At 36.1% G+C, this 10,538-nt stretch overlaps 1 pseudogene; it reads right to left on the reverse strand.

Annotated features, from left to right (window-relative positions):
- Positions 1–9,049: 9,049 nt before the first annotated feature.
- On the reverse strand, positions 9,050–9,285 carry LOC114007074 (uncharacterized; annotated as a pseudogene).
- Positions 9,286–10,538: the final 1,253 nt, after the last annotated feature.

Genomic DNA, 10,538 nt, shown 5'->3' on the forward strand with positions numbered 1-10,538 from the left:
CGCCAGCTGATGTTCCCATCTCTCTTGTTTTAGAAAGATCTTTTTTGTTATATGGTGTGTGAGCTCCCTGGAGAGCTAGAGAGAGACAGAGAGACACAGAGTGAGAAATCTCCCCCCCCCCCAGGGGGATGGCCATGCCATCAATACCTTCTCTGCCATTCTCTTGGAATTTGGGGCACACATGCATGTGTGCCCAGCGTGAATTTTAAGCCACTGGGTCCAGGACTCGAACCACGGTCAACTACATGGGAGTCCAGTGACATAACCATTACATCATCTGCTAGTTCAAAATAAATCATTCTTTTTAAAAAGTACACTGTAAATTGTGTAGTTTATTGAATGAGATTTTTATCTTTTTTCTTAGTTGATTTGGAAATGTTACCAAATTAGAAAATTTTACTTTTAAATTTTTATTTTTCTATCCATACCAAATGTCATTAATGTTTGATCAATATTTAATTGATATAGTCATGTTTTGCTTGATTCAATACTATTTCACACAATTTTCAAAATAAAATTAAAGTTAATTACAATGGTTTTAAATATGGCAATGTTTATGTATGTTTAACTTCCACGTGGGAGAAAAAGCATTGTGTTTCAAGAGAAGAGTTCTACATAGATCAAAGTTCCTTAAAAATACTATTGATTTGGGTCTAGTAGGGAGCATGTTGGTTAAGGTGTTGGACTCCCACATGGCCGACTGTGGTTCAAGACCTGGATTGAGTGGCTTGAAAAACCATGTTGGGCATGTGTGTGTACATGCCCAAAATCCCAAGAAGAGAATGGAGGCAAAGGGGAGAAGATACTATGTCATGGCCATTCCCCCTGGGGGGTGATTTCTCACTTTCCCTCTCACTGTCTCTCTCTGGCAAATGCACACATCTTATAGCAAAAAGAAAAAAAAAAAAAGGAGCTTACTTATAGAGAGAGTGAAAAAGAGAGGAAAGGGAGGGGAAGAGAGAAAAAGAGAGACAGGCACCTTTCATAGGATCTCACCACACTGAGATCTCTCCCAGCTCTCTATTCAGCCAGATCATGGCTGCTCCTGGTCTTTTCAGGTCATCCTGGGATCTGATGCCTGGATCTTCCCACATGTCTCCATTATCAGGCATTGGTGGCCCACACCTGCACCACAGCAGCTAGACCTGGGAGTTGTGTTTTCTTTGTGTGAGAGTTTTTAATTTATTAATTTGATATTGAGAGTCTACATAGGATGATTTAAAGAGATTAGTGAAACTCTAATAGGACAAACCCAAGGAAAGTCACACAAAGCCATATCAAAGTCAAGCTGCTGAAAAGTAGACAAAGCAAACCTCCTGGAGGCACAGAGAGAGAAATCATACCCTAACTGTAGGAGAAAAAAATTTGAATGAGAGTAGACTTCTTTTCAGAAACCTTGAGGATCGTAAAGAAGTAGCACCACATTTTTCAAGTGGTTTTAAAAAAAGACTGCCAACCCAGAGAGTCTATATCCAGCAAATATCCTTCAGGAATAAAGTGAAAATCAAGACATGCTGAGATGAAGAAAAACAAAGAGAATTTGTTGCCAATAGACTTTTCCTCAAATAATGGCTAAAGAAAGTCTCTTAATAGGAATAAAATGATAAAAGAACATATCTTAAAACACCAAGAAAGAAAAAAAAATGAAAAGAGTAAAGTATCTTTGATTATAATAATTTTTCATTTTCCTCTTGATTTTTGAAATTTTGTTTGGCAGTTGAATCAATGGATAGAATACTGTCTGATGTGGTTTTAAATACATGTAGAGGAAATATTTAAGACAAGTATATTAGAACATAGAGGGTGACAAGGGAGGCAAGGTTTCTATATTTCACTCAATCTAATAAGCTCTCTTCTCAATAGACTGTGATAAGCTACGTAAGTTATAAACAGATACTGTGATATCTAGCAGAGTCACTAAGAAAGATATATGAAGAGACACATTATAGTGGGAACCAGCAAGTGGCATGGTGGTTAAGGTAGCTGGCTGGACTCTCACATGGCTTACTGCAGTTCGAGTTCTGGACCTGGCAGCTTGCTTTCTCACTTTCCTTTTCTCTTTTTCTCTCTGTCTCTCTTTGCTTGACTTCAAAAAAATAAAATAGGGGCCAGCAGGTGGCATGGTGGTTAAGGATGCTGGACTCCCACATGACTGACTGAGGTTTGAGTTCTGGACCTGACAGCTTCCTCCCTCTTTCTCTTTCTCTGTCCCTCTCTGGTCAAATTAGAGTAAATAAATAAACTTAAATAAAATAATTCTTAAAAAATTGTTTAAAAATATAAAATAATGACCATGAATTAAAAAATTAAATAAAATAACTCTTTAAAAGTTATAACTAAACCAAAATGGAATTATAAAAGCTGTTCAAGTAACCTGCAGAAAATTGAGAAAAGGAAACAAAGAGGCACAGTTGCAGTGACACACTTTCCTTGGGTTTGTCCTATTAGAGTGTCCCTGAATGATACTGGATCCATACAGGAGGCTTTAGGATTAGATCCTGGGTCAATCTGCATATGCATTTGTGCCCTCAGGCATAGTCATGATCCTGGCTAGTAGGAAGGCAAGAAGGGTGAGTCAGGTTGGGGTCAGGGAAAATGGTGGTGTATTGAGATCCTGTCAAATGGTATCTCTGACTTTTTCTCTATAAATACGTAAATAACCACCCCCCAAAAAAACTCAGAGAAACCAAAAGTAAGAAAAAAAAAAGCAGACTTAAATTCTTAACATATTGACAATTACATAAAATTTAAATTAAATAAATACATAATTAAAAATCAGATATTGTGGGAAAACATATAAATAAAAACACCACCAGTAGGTGGTGTAGCGGTGTAATATCTCCCATATATATAGATGCCAAAATTCTTAAGAAAATACACACAAATATAATTTGTCAATTTAAAAATGTCCTAGGATTTCTTTCAGGAACACAAGGCTAGATTAATATTTAAAAATCAGTCAACATAATTCATCACACATAAGCAGATTAAAGGAGAAATACATAATTATGTAGATTGATAAAGACAACATTTGATAAAATTCTTTACCTATTCATGACAAATATTTATAGAAAACTTGGAATATAAGAGAATTTCCTTAAATTATTAAAGATCATCTACAGAAAATTTACTAAAAAAAAAATACTTAATGGGTGAAAAACTGAATACTTTTTCACTGAAATTAAGAACAAAGGGAACCAGCAGTTAGCGTAATGGCTATGTCGCTGGACTCCCACGTAGTCGACCGCGGTTCCGGTACTGGTGGCTTAGAACTCACGCCGGGCACGTGTTCATGCGTGCCCAAGATCCCGAGAGGAGAATGGAGGAGAAGGGATTGCGGCGTGACCATCCCCTCTGGGGGGTGATTTCTTGCTTTCTGTCTCTGTTTCTCTCTCTGTCTGGTGAGTGCTCGCGCCCTATAGTGAAAACCTCTGGTGGGGGTGGGGTGGGGGGGGGAAGACTTAGAAGAACAAAGTGGCTATCTATATTTTCACCATTGCTATTTGGCAGGGTCCTGGAGGTTCCAGCCAGAACAGTAAGTCAAGAAAGGAAAATTTAAAAACCAACCAACAAACAAATTAAGAAAGAATAATAAGTCTGTATTTACAGGTGTCATGACAGTCTACATAACAAATCCTATGAACTTTACAAAAAAGTTCCCAGAGCTAATAAGTGAGTTCAACAAAATCACTGGATATAAGATCAACACACAAAAAACAATAACATCTTTGTATCTAACAATGAATTTTGGATGCCAAAATTATGTTGATACACTTTATAATCATTAAAAATATCTGGCATAAATCTACTAAAAGACATAGAGAATTCTATGCCAAAATTACAAAATAATGAGGAAAGAAATGTTTAGAAAGTTCCTAATAAATGTGGAGATATACTCTATTCATGGATCGGAAGTCCCAGCACAGTGTAGATGTTAAATCTCTCCAAACTGATATATAAGCACGACAGAATTCCTATAAAAATCCCAGCAAGATTTATTTTTTGCTGGTTTCTTTTTTAAATTTTACTTACTTATTTATTTGTTTTTAATTTGACCAGAGAGAGCAAGAGAGAGAGAGAGAGAAGCAAAGTGAGAAAGCAAGCTGCCAGGTCTAGGACTCCAGCTGCAGTCAAGCGTGTGAGAGTCCAGCACCTGAACCACTGCATCGCCTGGCAGCCCCAGCAAGATTTATTTTTTAAAGAATTATTTTTATTTAACTTTATTTATTTTTATTATTATTTTCTAGTTTGCTCAGAGAGAGAAAGAGAAAAAGAGAGGGAAAGTGAGAAAACAAGTCACCAGGTCCAGTACTTGACCCTCAGTTGGCTTTGTGGGAGTCCAGCACTTCTAACTACCACTCCACCTGCTGGCCCCAAGATTTACTTTTAAATGTAAGTCATTTTACATTTATATGGAGAAGAAAAGGGGCTAAAACAGCTAAACGAATTTTGAAGAAGTAGAATAAATTAGGAGATAACACTTTACACATTGTATGATTTATATATATATATGTAAATATTTACATATATTTGTAAATATGTAAATGTATATATAAACATAAGTATATATTTATATATACATAATAAATATTTTTTATATATTAGTTTATATATGTAAATATTTATATATCCTTACATAGATAAAATAATATATATAAAACTACATAATGTATATATAATTATATATATGTGTGTGTGTATGTATATACATATATACATATATACATATATATATACACATATATATATATCTGCAGTAATCAACATTATGCAGTGTTGATGAGGGGATAGACACACATGTAAATAGACTAGAATAGAGAATCTACATTAACCAGACCAATTGATTTTTTTTCATGAAGATGCAAAGGAAATTAATAGACAAAGAGTAGGCTTGTCAACAAATGATGCTGGGATAGTTGAATATTCATGGGCAAAAGAACTTCCTGTTAAACCTTATATCTTATACAAAAACTACCTCAAAATGGATCATAGTTTAAATGTAAAACATAAAACTTTACAGTGTTCAGAGATTACATAGGAGAATTATCTGTAGGACTGACTTAATGAAGGGCTTGAGACATGACCCCAAAAAGCATAATTTCTAGATTAAAGAAATCAATAAATTGGACTTCATCAGAACTAAGAGCTTCTGTTATTTAAAACACCATGCAAAGATGATGAAAAGACAAGGTATAGACATGGAGAAAATCTTTGTAAATCTTGTATGAGACACAGGACTCATATCTTGAATATATAATGTGTTCCCATAACTTGACAGTGGAAAAAGCAAAAAATAAAAACAAGAACAAGAAATCCAATAGAAAATTAAAAAAGAAAATGAGGACACAATTTATTTTACTAAAGGGAATATATAGCTGACAAATACACATGTGAAAAGGTATTTGACAGTACTAGGCACTAGGAAGACACAAATTAAGGCTTTGGAGAGATTATCACTTTCTACACAAGGAATCTTGACAAGTTCATGGTAAATGACTATTTTGAAGAAACTAAATGTGGATTTCAAAAATTTTTGCACCAAAATAAACTCATACTTAAATTCCATTTGCCATGAACTTTCGTGAAGTTCCATCATATATTAGAACAGCTAAAATATAAAATAGGGGCAATCGTGAATGTTGATGAAATTGTGAGAAGAAAGAAATCAATGTCTCATATATTACTATTGGGAATGTAAAATAGTATAGTTGTTCTGGAAGAGCATGACAGCTGAAGAAAACATCACCTAACACTTACCATACTTTCCAGCAATTGCACTCCTGTTCATTTATCCCAAAGAAATAAAAACTATGTGCACACAAAAACTTGTACATGGGGGCCAGCCCTGTGGTGCAGAAGTTAGGCTCTGTGCAGATGAAATCCGATCTCACATGACTGATTAGGATTTTAATCCCATTTCTGTCAACTTCAAAGTTGCCAGGCTCACACACCTGAGCCAACCCAGAATCCTGACAAAAGTAAGAACTGGAGAACTGGATCAGTCCTATAGCACAGTGGTTAAGCACTGTGCATAGGAAGCTGCATTCCACATGGCCGACCACAATTTGAATCCTGGCAACAGCAAGCTAAGCATGTGTATGTTTGTGTCCCAAATTATGACGGGTTAAAGAAACAGAAGGAAAAGGGCTATAGCGTGACCACACTCCATTGGGGAGTGCTTTCTCCCTCTCTCTTTTGCATGCGTGCAGAGGAGTGTACCCCATGGCAATTAAAAAGAGAGAGAAAATTGGAGAGAGAACTGTGACATGACCAGGCCCTGTTTGTGGGTATTCTGTCCCTCTCTCTTCCTGTCATGTGGGCACACATGCTTTCTATTGTAAAAAAAAAAAAAAAAAAAATCAGCTTAAAATAAAAACTTTGTATATTATTGTATACAGCAACTATTTGTTATAGTCCCAAACTGGAAACAGTCAAAACATCTCTCAGCTGAATGATTAAATAAATTGCGGCCTATACATTTGATATGTTACTGAGCAATAAAAAGAAATGAACTATTGATACATACACAAACTTGAATGGATCTCAGAAGTATAATACTGAGTTGAAAAAGCCATATTCAAAGGTCACATAATGTATTAATTCTCTTATATAACATTCTGAAAATGAAAAATTATAGAAAAGGAAAGTAGATTGCTGGTTACCAAGAACTAGGGATGACAAAGAGAATGGGGTATATATGAGCATAAAGGGATAGCAGGAGGGAAATCTTTAATGCAAGGGAGTAGTTCTGTATTTTGACTGAGATGTGTGTGTATATATATAAAATAAAATGTGTGTGTATATATTTTATATATATAATAAAATGTGTGTGTATATATATGTGTGTGTGTATATAAATAAAATGGCATACAATGGCGTACAATTACACACACACATTTCATCAGTGTGATTATTTTACTGGAATTAGGGAAAAATGTAACCACTGGGGAAATTGGATGATGTATACATGGGATCTCTTTGTGCTTTTTGCAACTTCTGGTGAATTCGTAATCATTTCAAACCAAAAAAGCTTTGTTTTTTTTCTTTGAGAGATTTTTGTTATAGGATATGTATGCTTGCCAGAGGGGCAGAGACAGAAAGTGAGAAATTACCCCTCGGGGGATTGCCAAGCCACAATCCCTTCTTCATTCTCTTCGGATTTTGGGTGTGCATGCACATGCACCAGGCGTGTTTCAAGCCTCTGGGTCTAGGACTCAAACCATGGCAGACAAAGTGGGAATCCAGTGACGGAAACATTATGCCATCTGTTGGTACCCAAAAAACTTTTAAGGAGGTTTAACTTATTTTGCTTTTGTCACATTAGGACAAGAATGGGCTTTGAGGATAACGTAGTGGTTAAGGTGGCTAGATCCCATATGCCTAACTTCATGGTTTGAGTCCTGGAAGTGGAGCCTTGAAAAGCACACCAGACACATGTGCATTCCATGTCCAAAATCCTGAGACAAAAAGGGATTGCAGTGAGGTCATTTTCCATGGGGGGGTCCTTTCTCACCTCCCACCCTTCCTTCTCCAGCAAGTGCTTGTACCCTCTAGGAAATTAAAAATAAAAAATTAAAAAAAAAATGGACTTACTGAGTTTTCTTCTTATAAGCATTCTTTTAAAAAACTATTATTTTAGGAAACCAGCAGTTAGCATAATGGCTATGTCGCTAGACTCCCACATAGTCGACCGCTGTTTGCGTCCTAGACCCAGTGGCTTAAAACTCACGCCGGACGCGTGTTCATGCATGCCCAAGATCCCGAGAGGAGAATGGAGGAGAAGGGATTGCAGCGTGACCATCCCCCCCGGGGGGTGATTTCTCGCTTTCTGTCTCTCTGTCTGTCTGGTGAGCGCACGCACCCTATAGTGAAAACCTCTCAAAAAAAACCCTATTATTTTATATAAATTTATTTATGTATTTATTTATTTTACTTTTGATCAGAGAGAGACAGAGCAAGAAAGAGAGAGAGGAAAAGTGAGAAAGGAAGCCACCAGGTCCAAGACTCAAACTGTGGTCAGCCATATGGAAGTCCAGTGCCCTTAACCACCACACCACCTGCCAGCCCTTCTTTTTTAAATTAAATGTATTAATTTATTTATTTTAATTCGACCAGAGAAAGACACAAAGAGAAAGAGAGAAAGAGAGAGAGACAGAGAGAGAGAAAGTGAGAAAGCAAGCTACCAGGTCCAGGACATGAACCATGGTCAGCCATGTGGGAGTATCCAGCACCTTAGCCACCATGCTGTTCCCCATCTTCTTATAAGTCTTCTAAGTTTTAACTTTCTACATTTAAAAAATTGTTTTGACTGAGACCAAAAGTGAAATATAAGTGAATACGTATTTACATTAGGAGAAAAAGACATTTTAAGCCCAACAGAGAAAGACCAAGCTATTTAATAAACTAGATTGTATTAATTATCTAATAGACTGAATTATATCAACAAAGTTAAATAAATTAGAAAATGGGCTATGTTTATCAAAGTAAATTTAAAACACATCAAATTCTAACATTATTGGGAAAGAATATGCAGGACTATATGATATAATTTTGATGTGAAAAGATTTTTCCCCCTTTTTTTTAAAAAGAAAAGCAGGATCAAAAAATTGAAAAAAAGGTGGCTAGATGTGAACAGGAAAATTGATCATTCAAACAGGAATAAAACAATTAGCCAATATTAAATTCAGAAAACAAAGGATAAATTGGAGAATAATATACATGACTCATATTTCAGTTGCTCGAAGCATAGATTCTGGAGCCAAATATCCTAACTGGGTTCAAATACCAACCTTGACACTTTACTACCTATTAGACTTTAGACAATTTTCACACTGTTTCAATTCTTCTTCTAAAAACGATGCTAACAACATTTAGTAGGACTATATAAGCATTGGTTGCTATTACTATTATTTTAATCCTACCCATTATATTGAAAAGCACTCAAAACTTTAGGAAATCAATTGGAAAAAAATGAATAACATGGTTGGAAAAGACATGAAGAATATACCAAAGCAAATTGAGAGGGAAGATATGCAAATAATAAAAACAAAAAGTGCTTCACATCATTAACAGTCAAAGAGCCATTTGTAAAATAAGTTATTTTTCAATTCTTGAATAGAAAAATATTTTAAATGTTTTAAATGATTGTAAATATCCAAGATTAGGGGCCAGCAGATGGCGTGGTGATGAAGGTGCTGGATTCTCACATGGCCAGCCGTGGTTTGAGTCTCAGATCTGGCAGCTGGCTTCCTACACTTGATCTTAGCCAAAAGGCAGAGAAGTGATATGGCAACTGGCTTGCTTTCTCACTTTCCTTCTGTATTTCTTTCTCTGGTGAATTAAAATAATAATAAATAAAATTAAACAAACAATTCTTTAAGAATTAAAAAATAAATATCCAAGAGGGCATGGAAAAAAACAGGCCTTATCATACACAGCTGGAAAGAGTAAATAGCCATATTTTGTGTTTGATGAGAACATTTAACATTTGGTTAACTGTTGGAGATTTTTGTGTTTGGGTTCCTAGCTTGTTGATGTGCTCTTAGATGAGCAATGGAAGAGTTGCTGTCTAGTAGGTGGGGAGTTACAACCGCTCAGCCTTTGGTCTTTCATGTCAGTGACTTCTTTTACTGATCTAGTGCTTCAGTATGCCTAATTAAACCTCGGATTTCTGCTGGAGCAGAAGGAAGGACTCTGAGGGTGGCGGGGCTCCTAGGCCTCCCTCAGACTGCAGCAGTCCTACAAGCTTCCATGTCTCCAGCTTTCCGGGATTCTGAAGGGTGACTCAGCCTGCTACTCTCTAATATTCTCCTCTGCAGGTCTTAGATTTCATCTTGGTTTGCCAATTTGATTACCACTTCTCCATCTGCTTTTCATCATCCACAAATTCGTTCACATATTTCACTCATATATCTCACCCACTGATGTCATCTCTTGGTCCTTGCAGATTTATTCTTATATGACTATCCATTGCTTTTATTTCTACTGGGAGTCAGAATAGAGAGACAAGTTCAATTTACCATGCTTTAAATAACACTTGTTTTCTAAAATGACCACAAGGAATATGATATAATTCACAAATCCTAAAAGTTACTTTCAAATGAATGCAGAATTTGACTAAGACCATCTTCATCTCTGTATTTCTACAATCTTTTAATTAAGCATGCATCAAGCTGAGTAAATTGATTTTTATATTGTCTACATCCCGTATGTTTAACAGAGGCTTGTCAAGTATGATATTTTTACAGTTCTCTCCCTGGTTTTAGATTGGGATTTGATTCTGAATGTGCTGAACTCTCGTTTACCTTCGATGTAGGGCTACTGCCTGCAGGATGGCTATAGAAGACTTGAACGTTGTAGAACTGTTAGCCTTGGGATGGGAATCTTCAGGGCTAGACCCAGGGATGTTTGTCTAGCTTGCATTTTCTTTCAAGTTTATTCATTTATTTCTTCCCTGAGAGAGACAGAGAGACAGTCACCTCCGACAAGGTCTTCATGGCATTATCCAGTCACAGTCTCCACCAGACCCAGTCATGATC

This window comes from Tupaia chinensis, unplaced genomic scaffold (genome assembly GCF_000334495.1).
Source record: "Tupaia chinensis unplaced genomic scaffold, TupChi_1.0 Scaffold000117_2, whole genome shotgun sequence".
NCBI lineage: Eukaryota > Metazoa > Chordata > Mammalia > Scandentia > Tupaiidae > Tupaia > Tupaia belangeri.